This window comes from Cucurbita maxima, unplaced genomic scaffold, assembly GCF_002738345.1.
Source record: "Cucurbita maxima cultivar Rimu unplaced genomic scaffold, Cmax_1.0 Cma_Scf00059, whole genome shotgun sequence".
NCBI classification, from domain to species: Eukaryota; Viridiplantae; Streptophyta; class Magnoliopsida; order Cucurbitales; family Cucurbitaceae; genus Cucurbita; species Cucurbita maxima.
Window position 1 is genome coordinate 363,344 of NW_019272075.1, and position 17,978 is coordinate 381,321.

Genomic DNA, 17,978 nt, shown 5'->3' on the forward strand with positions numbered 1-17,978 from the left:
TCTTGGTCATCGTCGACAGGTTCTCAAAATATGCTACATTTGTCCCAACTCCCAAGTCATGCTCTACTGTAACGACCACACAACTATTATTTCAACACATAGTTAAGTTGTGGGGCATTCCCACTTAGCATTGTCAACGACCGTGATCCGAGATTCATAGAGACCTAAGCGCTTGTGGATGTATATAATAAAATGATGTAAAATTCACAAGAATAAGTGCAAGTATACATTATCACAAGTAGCAAGTAATAAGTAAATTATCGATTCTACATGGAACCTATCTTTTTGGTTAATTTTATCGCTGGAAATGAGGTGAGTTTTTCGGTAACATTCAAATAGGTGTTGGTGATTTTAACTACTTAAACAAAACTAAAACAAAGTGTCACTGCTGTCGAAAAACAGAAAATATGAGAAAATCAACTATAATGAGGAAGGTTCGACTAAGAGAGATTAAATAGATAAGTTGTTGAGTTTTGTGGTAGATTTTAGTTCCTTTTAATAGATTATCAAGCTCACTTCCGAGGGTCATGAATGGTGATTATTTTCATAATCGTTGTAATTTATATTAACAAGGCTTTAGGAGAAGAATTATTCCTAACCCTTCTATTACCCTTCAAGTCTCCTTGCTATGGAACTAGAGTATAAAGAGGATTTCATTGCTCCCTCTCTTCTCCCGAATAAGAGAACAACTATGCATGTAAAGTAGCTAATTAAACACACATGTAAATCATTAACAACAACTCTTTAATAAACTAAAATCATAACGTCAACATACTTAAACTATATAAAACTCTCTCGCTTCCCCTGTAAAGTTTAGCTCTCCATACAAACTGAATTAAACAGAGGAATCCGCATCTCAATCATGTAAAATTGATGGAATAAGAAAAGAGAATAATGAAATAGAGAGTTATCCCGGTTTGTTGTCGTTCGTCAATGAAAGTTCCCTTCTCTTAAGCTCTCACGTCCACCTCTTTGCTCTAATCAATCCTTGTTGGTCTCTTTTTGCTTCTGTTGTCATCAGCTGCTGGATTAGGGTTTTTTTCTTCTTCTCTGGTTTCACAACATGGTGCAGCTGCTGTGTAATTTGATTTTTCTCCTAAAGTGTGACCCTCTCCTCTTGGTCTTCTTTTTCCTTTTATATTGAGCATGGGTTCCCTTTGAGGTTGAAAAGGAATAAGATGTCCACATATGATGTTTCTCATTGGGTAGTCAATGACCCACTTGGACGGCTGATGTGAATTTAAAATTTCTATGTCATTCCTCATTTATTTCTAGATTTGCTACTCCCTCATGGTTCAACGTAAATGTCTGAAATTTACCACATAACTCAATTAAATGTACAATTAAGATCGATTTATGCCAAATCATTTTTTTTTCATGTTGGACGGCAATAAACAATTTCATGCTCACTAAGTAGAATAAATGGGGTAATAAATGAGAAAATTGTGAATAAAAGGGCAATATTAAATACAAAAAGACTTGATATGACTCTACTTTTAGAGAGTTATCAAGATCTTTTGGACTGGGTTGTTCAAGCTATTAGGGTCGAGCCTAAACGTCTCTTCGAGTTATCACCCCCAAACTGACAGACAAACTAAAGGTTCAACAGTATGCTTGAGGAGTTCTTACGTCATTTCAACGACGAGCAACAGGAAAAACTCCTTTTGAAAAAGTATGTGGTAGACAGCCACTCATACCCCATGTTAATGACCACCATTATGCAGGGAGGAGGCCCTAAGCGTACAACTTCACCAAAGAGTGGAGCAAGCCTCTAAAATAGCACGAGCGTACTTGGAGAAAGCCTCACGAATAATGAAAAAGTGGCCAGATCAAAAATGAAGATCATTAGAGTTCCAGGGGGGTGACCAAGTTATGATCAAGCTGAGATCAGAAAAATTTAGATTCCCTGGGAATAGGGACCAGCGACTAGTGCGAAGATATGAAGGACCAATTGAAGTCATAGAGAAAGTCGGAAGAACTTCATATCGTCTCCAACTACCTACATGGATGAAAATTCACCCTGTCATCCATGAAAGTAACCTAAAACCGTATCATCCAAAAGACGACGATCATCAACGAAACAAGTGACACAACCTCCAGTTATGATGAAGGGCTCTAGTAAAAAGAAAGTAGAGGAGATTTTGGCCGAGCAAACCCCTCGCAAACCAAAGTGCAACCTACAAGAATTTTTAGTTAAGTGGAAAGGACTTCCAGAAGAAGAAATCAGCTGGGAATGTGCCAACGACTTGAAGACAGCCGCACCTCAGATTGTAGAGTTTGAAGAAATGAGACGATTAACAGAGTTTGAAGAGAAGAAGAAATCAGCTAGGAACGTGCCAACGTCAACCAATTAAGTGAGGGAGGTGTTAGGCTATGGAGTCTGCTCTTTTATTTATAGCTTGGTCAACTGGTATATCCGTTAAAGCTATATTTCGTAAAGTTATATCCGGTAAAGCTATATATGGTAAATAGCTATATATAGTAGATGGTTAAATCTGGTAAAGCTATATATAGTAGATGGTTAAATCTGGTAAAGCCATGTATAGTAAACTAAACTATATATATATCAGGTCCGGTAGTGCTTAGAAAATGTACTTTATGTATTCGTAATTCTCTCTTATTATCCATACGTGAGTATTCTCTGTAATTCTCTCTTATTGTACATACGTGAAGTCATCAATAAAAAAAAAAAAATCCTTTTAGCCAAAGTTCTCCTTGTACTTTTCTCTATCTTGTTCTTTGTGTTCATCTAGATTAAGCGTGTGCGTTGTTGTGCGACTCTAACAGGAGGATGTCACGGTCATGCTTGTCCAAGGCGTGTTGCCTATGGCCATTTGCCCGTGACAAGCCAAAACCTTTGCCTTGTAATACTTTACCGCTTTGTTTTACTGCTTTCATGTTGTATTATTTCCTTCTGTTTCCTTTAAGAGCATGACGTTTCGGCGAGATCATGGATACGCCTGGTAGACATGAATTACCTCAAAATGTACTAGAGGAGGATGCGACTAGTTGCCAAATTCTCCCTACTTGAAAAGTTATATACTGTTAAGCCGTTGTTGTTGCCTTATTGCTTGCATGTTATATCACCTCTCTCTCTCTCTCTCTCTCTCAAAACTCTTTGGAACTCTTTTTCCAAAACCTTTCTCCCCCGCTTTCTAAAATCTTCTCTTGAAATTGGGACCCGAGTTTGTATACACGTTGCCCAACCGTAGGCAATGTAATCTAAAGTTGGCTTGACTCATTCAATGCTGAGAGTGAGTGTCGCACAATCGCCAAATCCGCTGCCTAGAAACCGCGATTATGACACATAGAATCCCACCTAGAAGAGGAAAACATGGTCCTCCAAAAGGATTGCGTGGTGAGAGGTTATGGGTCATATTACTTAGCATTCTTAAGTTTCTGTGTCTGAGGACGTTGGGTCTTTATCCTTGAGTGGTACCTAACATTCTTCTTACCTTAGTAGTTGTAGAGCTTGTGTGGTATTGTTCTTGATTCTCAATCTTGTATGTTTCTAAGGTTCATGATTCCTTGAGGCATAAGATTTAACATGCATCCATAGACATATGAACTCATCATAATAACAATCATGAGTTATTCTAGAAAGCCATAGAGTCATAATGGATTCTTTTGAGAGTTCTAGAAGAGTCGAGTCTTGAGATGTTTCCTTTAGGTATTTCTTGGGTCCTAACTTGATTTAGGTTCCAAACTTGCTCTAATCAACTTGAAATCTCATACATTTCTTCATGCCCTTAAGAATAGGACTTATAGAAAGTAGTAAGTCATTTGGAGCACATATAGAACTTGAAATATCATAAGTAGTCCTAGGGGCATTTTTGTCATTCTATCCCCAATTCTTGGTTTTTCTACTTAACGTGCTCCAATGGCTTTAGAACTTCGTAATATCAATAAACATCATAAAATAAGATATACTACTGAGTTTTATAACATTTAAAGGTCATCTAGGTCATGAATCAAAGGTAAATTACCTTAGGGGGATTATGGTCTTTTTATACCATTTCTTAGTTTACCTACCTAACCTTATCCAATGAACAACAAAGTTAATATATAATCTCAAAATGGTATAATATATTCAGCATTATAATTTCATTGGCAGAAGAGTTTATTTAGTGGATTATTTTAACGTTACAAAAATATTAAGCAATTTGATCAGTTCAGGGCCTTAACCCTCGTTTCTTTGTGTTTTTATTTCATATATCCTTAACTCATAATTTTTTTTAAGGTTCATACAGAAATCGAAGCAATTCCTACAAGTATTTCTTAAGAAAAGTTCAAGGTGGCTACTTACCTCGTCACCAACCTTCAGAATCTTTGTTCTCAAGCTTCTAGTATCCGAATTACCTCAAATTTTCTTCCACATATTTTTTATTGTGTCTATTTTCTGGAACCATAAAATTTTTCATGAGAACCAATCTAGACGGGGTTAAAATTAAGAAAAACGAGTGAAGGGCGAATTTAGGATAACATGACTCGTTCAATTGAACCGGCCACGTCTTCCTCTAGACAAGAAGAAGACGCGCGTTTCTACATACACTGCCATCTGAAACTCGACCTCCATAGCTCCTTTTACATTCTTTCTTTGCTAGATTTCTTTCTAAAACTTAAAGATGGTGTTACAAGGAAGAGCTAGGAATTGGTTTCATACCTTCTCGTGGATTGTAGCATAAGATATTCGCCTCCAAAGTTTGTCCAAAAACTGATTTCTCGTTGGAGCTGAAACATTAGATTTCTTATTGGGTAATCAATTCTAGGGGTTTTCAAGACTCGATTTCTTCATGGAACCTCTTCCTCTTTCTTTCCTCAAGTTAAAGAAATTAATTTGGAAGAACGACTTTGAGTGTGGGACCTTAATTTCCAGAAATTGTTCTCAGTATGCAAGTTACTCGAAACACTAGATTTTTATTCTCTTGGGTAGCTCTTTCTACGACGTTTCATGTAATGACCCAAAATTTTCTACTTAATTTAAGATTGCTACTGTATACGTACCATAAACATTGAATGAGGAAGAATTCATTTAAATTCCATAAAACATAATCTTTATCTTAAAACACAGCCATGGACTTACGTGTTTTGAAAACATCTTTAAAACGACACAACAAAAGACTAAATAAAATAAATAAGCGTTTAAGTTAAAAACATCTTATTCTAGCCTCAGTCTAATCAAATAAATACCACTATCCTAGGCATGTGTCATGGTCTCGAGTTGCGATGTCGTCGTCAGTCGTACAGGAATGCCTTGCCTTAACCTAAAAAATGTAGTAGCACATGGCTTGAGTATTTAAAGAAATACTCAGTGACCCCACTATTATGGTTAAATGCAACAATCACATGCAATGAGATGATGAGATCTATCTTTCATTCTGTTTTCCCTACGGTGCTGTCCTAACTGGTAATTTTGAACGTGTACCATATACTCTACACACAGCCCATACGTGCGAGTATGGGCTCACCAGCTAGTTCGCACACCGCTAGGCCACTTTCCTTATCCGGTGGGCATATTCTAGGAGCCCCTTAGGCCGAACACCTGCTAGAATTAGTAACCATCATGGCAGCACAATGCAAAGCACAATAATCGTTATCCTGCCATTGGATGTATGCGTCCATACCCTTGTGATCGGCTAGGGGTATCCCCCAAATGCATGAGCACACATAATGCATGAGGTCCCAAAATTTTTCCATTTTCATTATCCTTTAATACAATCTCACTACCATTATGTACATATCATATCATCTTTCACATCGCTTCTGTAATAGCCCAAAAATAAATAAACAAATAAAAAAATTATAAAAAAATAGTTAAAATAATAATAATAATAATTAATTAATTAAAATTAAAAAAAAAAAAAAAAAAAAAAAAACCTTTCCCTACTTCTCTCCACTAACCTCTCATCCCTTCCCACAATTATCTCTCCTCAACCCATACTATAATTGTCAGATTTACTTGATTAAAAAAAAAATGAGAATAGCCTTTAGCTAGTTGAGATTCATCATAGATTTATGTGAAGATAGATCTTATCAACTATATTAAATCTTCATTTTCTTTTATCTTATTTTTTTAGAAACAAAAACTAATTATAGTTAGATCTTCATTGAATTATTAAAATGGTCTAGGTTTGAGTTAGAAACTAAATGTCAGAAACTAAATGTCAATCATTTATACAATTCTAGTAAATCACATTAGATTAGTATTATTATATTAAATTTTTATGAGTAGCCAACGGAATAGACTAAGGATAGAATGGCCAACAAAACTACTGAATAGTAAACATGAGATAATGAAAGATTTGGAAACAGAAATCTACTAGAAATTTGGAATACATGAGAATACTCATAGAATTAAAAGGCAATAGATAAAAAATAGCACAAACTAAATATAGAGGAAAAGGTAAATAGTAAATACAGAGAGAGTAGTAAAGCCTAGAATAACTTGAAAGAGCTGTATCTACTTTCTTATACAACAGTAACAAATAAGATTTTTAATAAAAATATAATTATAGATATATAACCTTTCAAGACTTTTAACAATGGACCAATGTAAATTAGAGAAATAATGTTGTAGAGTTCAAACTTGAAACTAATGTCAGTGGCTCATATAGGTTGACTCGATTTTCAAAGGACGAAATCGAACTTTCATTAAAGATATATTCGTGACAACGACTTAAGCTAGCCAGGTAAGTGACCTTACTATCGGCATGGTTATATTTGATATTGACACATACCCTGTGGTTCTGCACGTGTCATATATATTGATATGTGTGAATTGTTTGTGGATCGATATGCTTCCTATATGTTATGTATATGTTATAATATGTGAATTGTATGATAATAATTACGGTACGATATCTTTATGGATATGTTTGAGATAGGATATAAGAAGGAGGCACAAAACGAAATGTAACGATAGGAGTAAAATACGTTCATGAAACGTTAAGGTTAGGTTACATACCGAAGTGATATGGATAATAGAGATTGATGAAAGAATATGGTTAGGTTACGGGTATAAAGGGATAGGTTTATGATAGATTGATAGAACGATAGCATTAGGATTGATAGAACGATAGTGTTAGGTTAAGTTCTTATGATGATATGACTAAGGTACGTTCATGTGATGATACGTCTATGATAGGTATAAGAACGTTAAGACGATGATAAGTTAGAGAACGATATGACTACGAAGTGTTTACGTTATGACTTGTTTATGATATGTTACATTGTGATGCAATATGTCATGGTATGATGTGTATATGATGAAATGTTATGTTAAAAGCATAGAACATTATGTTAGGCTTCTTAAATAGTGTGTATACAGTATGATATGAATGACATGAAATTACGATAAATAGCATGAAATATAGCCCCGTTAGAATTATGTATGATTTGAGAACTGAAGAATGAGAAACGATATGATATGAATGATGAGTGATATTTGAAACGATATGAAAAATGATATGATATGTACATAATGTTAGCGGGTTGTATTAAAGGATAATCAAAATGGAAAAGTTTTGGGACCTCATGCATTATGTGTGCTCATGCATTTGGGGGGATACCCCTATTCCATCACAAGGGTACGGACGCGTACATCCAATGGCAGGACAATGATCGTTATGCTTTGCATAGCGCTACCGTGACGGTTACTAGTTCTAGCGAGTGTCCAGCGTAAGGGGCTCCCAGAGTATGCCCACCGTATAAGGAAAGTAGTCCAGCGGAGTGCGAACTAGCTGGTGAGCTCATACTCGCACGTATGGGCTATGTGTAGAGTATATGGTACACGTCCAAAATTACCCATTAGGACAGCACTATAGGAAAAACGGAATGAAAGATAGGTCCCATCATCTCATTGCATGTGATTGTTGCATTTAACCCCAATAGTGGGTCACTTACTGAGTATTTCTTTAAATACTCAAGCTATGTGCTACTACATTTTTCAGGTTAAGGCAAGACATTCATGTGCGACTGACGATGACATCACAACTCGAGACCATGACACATGCATAGGATAGTGGTATTTATTTTCTTAGACTTAGGCTAGAATAGAATGTTTTTAACTTAAACGTTTGTTTATTTTATTTAGTCTTTTGTTGTGTCGTTTTAAAAATGTTATCGAAACACGTCAGACCATGGCTGTGTTTTAAGTTAAAGGTTTTGTTTTATGGAATTTAAATGAAGTCTTCCGCATTCAATGTTTATGGTACGTATACAGTAGCGACCTCAAATTAAGTAGAAAATATCGGGTCGTTACAGTTGATATCAGAGCTCTATGTTATAGATCTTGTAGACTAGCCTACGATGTAGGCTTGGCATGTTCCATGGTTCCACCGTCGATGCCCCGTCTTCGTCAGGTATGTCTTGCGTAAGATAAGAAATTGAAATGTCGTTGATTGTGTATGTTGTTATTGCTTGGTCATTATAAAATATAACTCATAATTGGACATTTACTCTATTGATTGTATTATAATTTACTGCATTCATGTTAGCTTAATTTTATATTTATTATAATTTAGAATACGTTAAGTTTTACCTTGCATGAAATGTAAATGTAAATTGTTGTATTGATGATGTTTAGATTTACTGAGATTGTTGCTCTAAATGAGTAGCTATAGTTCTAGTAAGCTACTAAATGTTAGTGTATGCATGAAAATGATTTTGCTAAGCAAGATCATATGTTTTAGTTAGACGTCTCGAACATAGATAAATTACACAGTCTTATGACCATAGAGATGGGAATGAATGTACCAATGTATACTGAAGAGTAAGTAGTTTCAGATGAAATAAAATGACCTAAGAAGCTTGATAGATGTCAATATCTTATAGTATACTATAGATATTAAAAGTGGTAGTGTCTGAAAGAAAATTTTATAATTTTGAAGTATGTAAAGATGAAATTAAAGTATCAGTAAGCAAAAAAAAAAAAAAAAAAAAAAAAAAAAAAAAAAAAAAAAAAAAAAAAAAAAAAAAAAAAAAAAAAAAAAATTGAGTTAAAGACCATAAAAGTTTAAAACATGTATACTTAAATTGATTGGTGAATGACATAAGTGCCTTTAATGGAAGCTGAGCTTTGGAAGTACTGAGATTAGAAAATTTTACTACCTTAATACGAGTTGAAAATTAAAATAATAATAATAATAATACAAAAAATTATGGAAGTTGTGAGGTGATTTAAAAGTATCGAGCCACAGTTTGGACAAGGCATTACGATCATGGTCAAAATTTAGAGGTATATGGAGAGGAACTACGGTATGAGATTGTCAAGATACCTTTAAATTTAAGAAACCATGATTTAAGATGAACTTGGGTGGGGATACACGAGGATTAGCTTGGGACATTGTCTCTAAATCAACTAGAAGTTTTGTAGTAATCCTCCTTGGAGTACACGAATGCACTTAAGAACCTCAACATAAACAAATTGTTGTAGAAAATTACCGAACAATTTTTCCTAGCAATGTCAACCTAGTTAAAAGGTATTATCATAGTTAAAGTTTCAAGACTATCATTTTAAGTTTGATTTTCAAGTATCCCAAGTTTTATGGCATCTGAGGATATCCACCATGCTTATATAATACTATTTTTTTTTTTTTTTTATAAGAGAATTTTGTTAAGCTCATTCTTGATATTACAAGACATTAAAGGGTGGTGGTGCCTTTTGGTTATGGTTATGGTTATAGGAACATTAGTTTTGGGCTATACTAGATAAGGTATACCAAGAGAAAAGCCTATTTGACAATGTTTCCAATGAAAGTTACCAAATTCTCAAAATCTAGCTTGACTACAAATCAAATATGATAAGTCATTTATAGATCCATATGATTTCTAGTGCATTCAATTTGCATTGGGTTAGGGTGGAGTTTCTAACCAGTTTTATGTCATGATTTTGACTCCAAAAATTTACTAGAATTGAGGCAGGTAGCAAAAGAAAAGAAATATTACAAATTTCTTGATTTTGTGGGAGAATAAGCAAATTTGTATATGGAATTCATCTACAAAGATGAGACCTTAATGAGGAACCAAATCAAGTGGACACTTACAAACAATACAAATTCAAACAATAATGAGGAAAGGAAAACAATTTTTTTTTTTTAATTATTAAAAATATAGAGAACCAACCATTTTAATTGGAAACATTCCTCTATTGAATTTCCTAGGAACTTCTATAGTAAATGGACTATATAGAATTGTGATCAGTCAAATATTGCAAAGCCCCGGTATCTATTACTAGTCAGAATTGGACTATAACGAAATTTCGATCTATACCAGCACCATAATATCTTACTGGGGAGGAAGATTAGAATTAGAGATTGACCGAGAAACAAAGGTATGAGTGCGTGTGAGTAGGAAACAAAAAATATATATTCTAGTTTTATCATCAGCTATGGGTTCAAATTTTAAGAGAAATTCTTGAGAAGGTTTCTACCCTGAAATTTTTCTGTCTTTCTTTAATGATAAGGAGAGAAAAAAAAATTAGATAAAAAAGAAAGTGCAATTTTGGAGTTTTATCAACAATTTTCTTGTGTAGGTGGAGATCCCGTATTTTAAAATGAGATTTTGAGGATGTATGGACAAACAGATCTAGTGAACCTTTAGCTAAGTGTAGAGAATTTGATTTGGAGAATAATGTAAATCAGATACTAGTAAAACTATTGATCTAGTAGATGGAATCATAGTATAAAAAATAAAAATAAAACTTAAAAAAAAAAAAAAAAAGTGAGGAACTATGTGAGTTTTCCAACCTTATTGTACAACATTTATTTCAATGAAGTGTCTGAGCCACAAACTTTAGATGAATTATGTTGTCCATGAAATTTTAGAAAAATATTCAATATGGCATGATAAGGTTATGTATAAAATTTGGTGACCATTAGGTTATGATAACGGGCTAAACCAAGTGTAGGTGTAAAATGACTAAATGCCCCTATAATTACGTACCACTAGTTTATGACCAAAGTGACCTCTAATTGACATGAAATTTGATGAGGAGTCTTATGTCACGGTGTAAAGGGATTACACAAAATTACAAGGCCATTGGAATATGTTGAAGAATTAAACCAAGATTTGGGGGTAAATGACCAAAAAGACTCTTTTGGAGTATGAGTTAAGATTTAAAATACTAACTATATGAGAAGACACCTTATAAGGAATCAAAGATTTTAGGAATACAAAGTGATAGGCTTATGAAAGTTTTATGCATGCAAATAAATGTTTATGACTCATATGAATTAGGGTATACTTGTTAAGAATTTTTACTTAGTGGTACTTGAAGACTTGACAAAGAACTCTTAGAATAACGACCCGAGTTATTCCAAGATTAAAACACTTTCGAGTACAAAAGTTTCTTTGAGAGGTATATAATGTAATAGCCCAAAAATAAATAAAGAAATTAAAAAAAAAAAAAGTTAAAATAATAATAATAATAAATTAATTAATTAATTACAATTAAAAAATTAAAAAAAAAAACATTTCTCAACTTCTCTCCACTAACCTCTAATCCTTCCCACAATTACCTTACTCAGCCCATCCTATGCTAGAAAATGAGCAGTTACTCCAAAAAGAAAAAGAAAAACAATAATGGTCAGATTTACTTAGAGGAAAAAAAAAAAATAATCGCCCTTACCCAGTTAAGAGATCTTATCAATATATATTAAATCTTCATTTTCTTTTATCTTTTTTAGAAATCACAACCAATTATAGTAAAATCTTCATTGAATTATTACAATGGTCTAGTTTTGAGTTAGAAACTAATTATCAATCATTTATACGATTCTAGTAAATCACGTTAGATTAGTAATATTAGATTAAATTTTTATTGGTAGCCAAATGAATAGATTAAGGATAGAATGACCAAGAAAACTTATGTATAGGAAACAGTGAGATAAGGAAAGATTTGGAAATGGATTAAATTTTTATTGGTAGTCAAATGAATAGATTAAGGATTGAATGACAAGAAAACTTCTATAGGATACACTAGAAATTTGGAATACATGAGAACAGAATTAAAAGGCAACAGATAAAAAAAAGACTAGGGAATTAAAAACCGCAAACTAAATAGAGAGGGAAAGGTAAATACAGACTAGTAAAGCCGAGAATAACTTGAAATAGCTATGTCTACTTTCTTATACAACACAAACCATGAAAAATAAGATTTTTAATAAAAATATAATTTTATATATATATATATATATAACATTTCAAGACTTTTAACAATGGACCAATAAAGTACCAATAAAGTAGAGAAATAATATGGTAGAGTTCAAACCTGAAACTAATGTCATGGGCTTATATAGGTTGACTTGGTTTTCAAAGGATGGAATCGAACTTTCATTAAAGATGTATTCGTGACAACGACTTAAGCTAGCCAGGTAAGTGACTTTACTATAGGCATGGTTATATTTGATGTTAACACATGCCCTGTGGTTCTGCACGTGTCATATATATTGATATGTGATATGAACCAAGAGACATCAATCATACAATATGCTTCAAAGAAGATGTGAAGAAAAATGAAGTTTCATGTTTTGAATTTTGGGTGGACTACAATTTAGAGTAATTTAGAGCTATTGTATATCATTAATGTATTTTAAGACTTTTAATTTATTTAAGTTACAATTACATAATGGTTAATTAAGACCATTAAATATGAATGTTACTAACTCTTGGAATGCATTTAGTAGCTTCATTTTGAGGCTATATAAAGCCATCTATGTTGTATTTGTAAGTAGACTTGGAAAATATAGTACAAGAATCATTTGTGCTCTTCTTTAGCCAATGACTAAGTTTCTTTGCAATTTTATGTAGTTTAGGTTGCATGTAGAATCATTCAAGCTCGACATGATCAATCTTGCTTGTGGAGTGATTCGAATCTCAAGCAAGTGTTGTTGCCTTGAGATATTTGGTCAACAAGAATCATTCAAGCTAGACATGATCGATCTTGCTTGTGGAGTGATTCGAATCTCAAACAATGTTTTTGCCTTGAGATTACAAGGTAATCCGAATCTTACTCCCCTTGTAGTGGTTCCTTATGTTATCAATATGTGTGAATTGTCTGTGGATCAATATGCTTCCTATATGTTATGTATACGTTATGATATGTGAATTGTATGATAATAATTACTGTACGATGTGTTCAAGGATATGTTTGAGATAGGATACAAGAAGAATGCACAAAACGAGATGTAATGATAGGAGTAAAATACGTTCATGAAACGTTAAGGTTAGGTTACATACCAGAGTGATATGGATAAGAGAGATTGATGGAAGAATATGGTTAGGTTACGGGTATAAAGGAATAGGTTTGTGATAGATTGATAGAACGATAGCGTTAGGATTGATAGAACAATAGTGTTAGGTTAAGTTCTTGTGATGATATGACTAAGGTACGTTCACGTGATGATATGTCTATGATAGGTATGAGAACGTTAAGGCTATGATAAGTTAGAGAATAATATGACTACGAAGTGTTTACGTTATGACTTGTTTATGATATGTTATATTGTGATGCAATATGTCATGGTATGATGTGTATATGATGAAATGTTATATGTTAAAAACATAGAACGTTATGTTAGGTCTCTTTAAGTTATACTACTCTATATTTACCCTCTATTTACTTTCTCTTATTTAGTGTGTGGTTTTTAATTTCCTAATTTTATTTTTTATCTGTTGCCTTTTAATTCTTTTTTTATTGGTTGTCTTTTAATTCTTTTTTTTATCGGTGGCCTTTTAATTCTTTTTTTTTATCAGTCTTTTCATTNGCTTTTCTCAGCTTTTAATTCCCTAATCTTCTTTTTTTTTTTTTTTATCGGTTAAATTTTTAATTTTGTTATCCCTAATTCTTTCTTTTTTTATACTTTTAATTTTGTTCTTATATATTCCAAATTTCAGGTGGATCTGTGTATCTCCGTCTCTGTTTCCAAATCTTTCCTTATCTCAGTGTCTCCCGAAGTTTTTTTTGGCATTCTATCTTTATCTATTCATTTGGCTACTGATAAAAATTTGATCTAATATTACTAATTTGGAGTGATTTACTAGAATTGTATAAATGATTGACATTTAGTTTCTAAGTCAAATCTAGACCATTGTAATAATTAAATGAAGATCTAATTGGTTGTGATTTCTATAAATAAGATAAAAGGAAATGAGATTTAATATATAATCAGATCTATCTTTAAGGAAATCTTTAGCTGAATCTCAATTGATTAAAGATCATTCTTTTTTTTTTTTCTCAAATAAATCTCACTTGTTTTTCTTTTTCTTTTTGTTGTTACCGGGGTTGATGAGAGATAATTGTGGGAAAAAGTTGTTTTTTTTTTTTTAATTTTAATTAATTTATTATTATTATTTTAAATGGTTAAAGGGACGGTATATAAGAATTTGATACTTACCCCTAAATTTTACGTGAAACGAATTTCCTTCAATTAGGCACGTTCTTGAGGTGCAGAAACTGATTGAGATTTTTCTTGCTCGGCCAATTATCGTATATCCTCGGATTGGATTTTCGAGTTTTCCTTGAAGCTCTTCGAATGCATATTGGATTGGGGGGGAATGGTTTATAGGCACTTTCAGCACTCGATTTCTTCCCAAAACTTGTGCGTAATCTTGTTTAGAAATTGTTGGAACAAGTTTAAAGAGAAATGGTGGAGAATTGCTCTCGAGTTTAAAAGAAATTCGAGAGTAGAAGCACAAAATTTAAACACTTATTGCAGCATTCGATTCTTGTTCTATGCTATTGTCCCAACTTCAAAATTTATAGGGGAAGCTTATACCGACGATGAAACCTCCATTATCATCGAGATTTGGAGATTAAATTTTTTTGGATAATCCTTCAGAAATATCTTGTTCGATAAGCGAGCTAACAACTTCCAATTTGAATTTGGATGTAGTGATTTACAAACATTTTAACTTGTCTCTAATTTTGGAGAAGATCCAATGGCCGGATTTTGAGATTTGATGGATTGTGCAGGAGGTGGCGGTTGAAGTCGTGATTTTGAGCAGAATGACATTTTTCGTAATTATTCATATTTTAAGGGGTATTTTTGTAATTTTTCATTTTTCGAATATTTTAATATTATTTTTCTCGAAATCCATAAGTATTCTAAAAATTCTTCTAGTTGGATTGTTAACCCAACCAAACCCGGTAGATCAGCCGCGACTCCCCCGATACGAAAATAATTATGCATCATTCTCATACCGGTGGCTGCTTCGAATAGATCATATACTAATTCTCTTTCTCTGAAAATATAGAAGAAGGGAGTCTGTGCGCCAATATCCGCCATAAAAGGGCCAAGCCATAACAGATGAGAAGCTATACGACTCAATTCCAACATAATTACTCTGATATAGCTGGCTCTTTTAGGTACTTGAATATTTCCCAACAGTTCTGGACCATTTACAGTTATTGCTTCTGTAAACATAGTAGCTAAATAATCCCAACGTGTTACATAAGGTAGATATTGTATAATTGTTCGGTTTTCTGCAATTTTTTCCATCCCTCTGTGTAAATAACCCAATATTGGTTCACAGTCAATAACATCTTCACCATCCAAAGTAAGGATGAGTCGAAGAACACCGTGCATTGATGGGTGGTGAGGTCCCATATTGACTATCATGAGGTCTTTTCTTGTAGCTGGTCCATTCATAAGTTTTTCCTCGATTCAGCTTTCCATGAATTGCTGAAAATGCAAATAAGTTCATAAAAATTCAAGATCTAATAAATCAAATAATTAAAAATTACTTTTAAAATTACTGAGTTTTTGACTCCCGAATATCCAATTGATTAATTAATTCTTTATAACGCATTTTATTTATCTTTGATAAATAAGAAAGTAATCGTTGGCGTTTTCCGAGAATTTTACGTAGACCTCTTTGAGATAAATAGTCTTTTTTGTGCAATTCCAAATGGGAAGTAAGTCTTCGTATCTTATTGGTGAAACTGACTACTTGAAATTCAACGGATCCTCCATTTTCTTTTTTTTCTTCTTGCGAAATAACTGAGCTGAATGAATTTTTTACCATAAAATGAAATCTCCTCGATTGTCATACAAATTAATCGACGAGTTAGAACGCCGGGAGAAAGAAGAAGAACAAGAAAAAGAAGACGAAGAAGACAAAGACGAAGAAGACGAAGACGAAGAAGACAAAAAAAGACGGCGCAAGATCATCAAAGTTCATGTAAATAAGAATTGGAAGTCACATATAAGTTGAGTGACATCATAGAAACCTTCAAAAGCTTTACAAACACTACAACGTTTTTCCAATCATCAATGGTTGATGCCCTATTCTCTTATTTCGATGATCCCCTTCTTTGAAGTACTCAACAAAATCTAATTCTTCCTCCTCTAATACTTTGAAGGCTTTTTCAAATTTTAAAGCATGATCAAGCATCAAATAAGTAGAATTCCATCGAGTTTCCATATCCAAACAAATTAAGTGTTTTACATTTGATTTTTTTTGTTCAACACAATTTTTAATTTTTGTCAATCTTGTGAGGATGATCTAACATACCTCACCACATTGCGAAAACTAGAAATGGAGTCATGCATTCTTTAATCCCTTCATTCACAATCAAGTTAATTATGTGAACACACCACCTCATATATAATATTTCTCGATCTAACACAAGTGAATTCTAACTCCTAAGTCTTCTCTTGATATAAGAAATAACTACATCATTGGAACTTCGCATTATCAATTGTGATAGAGAAAACTTTATTGATTCATTCCAATAAACAACTCAATAATCTTGTCAATAGTCTCTCCCTTGTGGTTAGCAACTTGGCAAAAGTTGAGAATTCTTTGATGCAAATTCCATTCAGAATCAATAAAGTGGACAGTGATTACCATGTAGTTAATGTTTTGCAAGGAAATTAAAGTATCAATGGTAAGGAAAACCTTATTAGAATGATTAACTAAAAAATATTTTAACTTCTTTTTTTCTTCCGGATAAAGTTGAAATATATCTCTAGCAATCGTTACTCTTGACAAAGGTTTGAACTTAGGACATGTGGTACGATAAAACAACCTGAAACCCTCATCCTCTATGAATTTAAATGACAATTTGTCCATAATTATCATCTTGTCACATGCTGCTCTACATGTTGTTTGACTAAATAATGAAGTGAAAATATCACTACCCTTTCCCATCTATTGAATGTTGAAAACTTAAGTGTTTCTATAAGGTGCTAGTTCCACTGAAATTAGTATCACAAGCATACTCCTTCCAAGCATACTCCTTAAACCCTCATAGTTGCACTTGTTATTATCGTTTTCTAATATTGTAAAATGATGACACACTGTTGATTTACTAGGCTTCTTAAATTTAGATTGTGCATAAGTGGTGGCTAAGATGCATTATAATTACTAGAGCCAAAGAGTTCCACATCCACTCCACTATTGTTTTCCATCTATAAAAAGTAAAATAAAACTAATATTATTCATTCAACTCAAAAAAATAAAGATAACATAAATTTTTTTTAGACCATCAACCCACAAAATATTTTAGAATTGGAAGCCTTTGATATATTATCTAGTATAACATAAAAGTAGACACATTTATAAAGAACCTTTAGTCCAAAAAAAACATGCCACATAACCAACTCTCTATCAAAAAAAAAAAAAAAAAATCACATATATCTTGAGGATTGACTTCCTACTAACAAATTACCCTGTCTTTGAGTTCAATGAAAGAAAGAAGAAATAGGCGGCAGAGGTGAATGAGTTTACTTTACTGTGTTTTCAGGGTCAGGAAAGAAAAGAGAAAGAGAAGTAGCGAACTTTACAGTCTTTGCAAGAAGGCAGAGGTGAATGAGTTCAGTTCGGAAACTATCATGAATCGAGAGTGGTTACAGTGTGAATAAATAGGATAATTAAGAGGAAAGGTACGAAGCCAGCAGTGAGACTCTAACGAAGAGGATTGAATGAATTTACTAGACTCTAAAGGAAAGGAGCGAAGCCACCTTGTTTACTGTGTA

At 33.0% G+C, this 17,978-nt stretch overlaps 2 long non-coding RNA genes across 2 annotated transcripts in view; one reads left to right on the forward strand and one right to left on the reverse strand.

The window, feature by feature from the left end:
* The first annotated feature begins 1,150 nt into the window (after positions 1-1,150).
* LOC111471869 lies at positions 1,151-10,616 on the forward strand. Its single transcript, XR_002715275.1, has 3 exons — positions 1,151-1,234; positions 1,620-1,621; positions 10,605-10,616. It is a non-coding gene; the product is annotated as an uncharacterized LOC111471869 (long non-coding RNA).
* LOC111471868 overlaps positions 9,895-17,978 on the reverse strand; it is a 12,587-nt gene continuing 4,503 nt past the window's right edge. Inside the window, exons 2-3 of the long non-coding RNA XR_002715274.1 lie at positions 14,390-14,395; positions 9,895-9,906 (exon numbers count right to left, since the gene is read on the reverse strand). This is a non-coding gene — a long non-coding RNA (uncharacterized LOC111471868). The remainder of the gene's footprint in view (positions 9,907-14,389; positions 14,396-17,978) is intronic.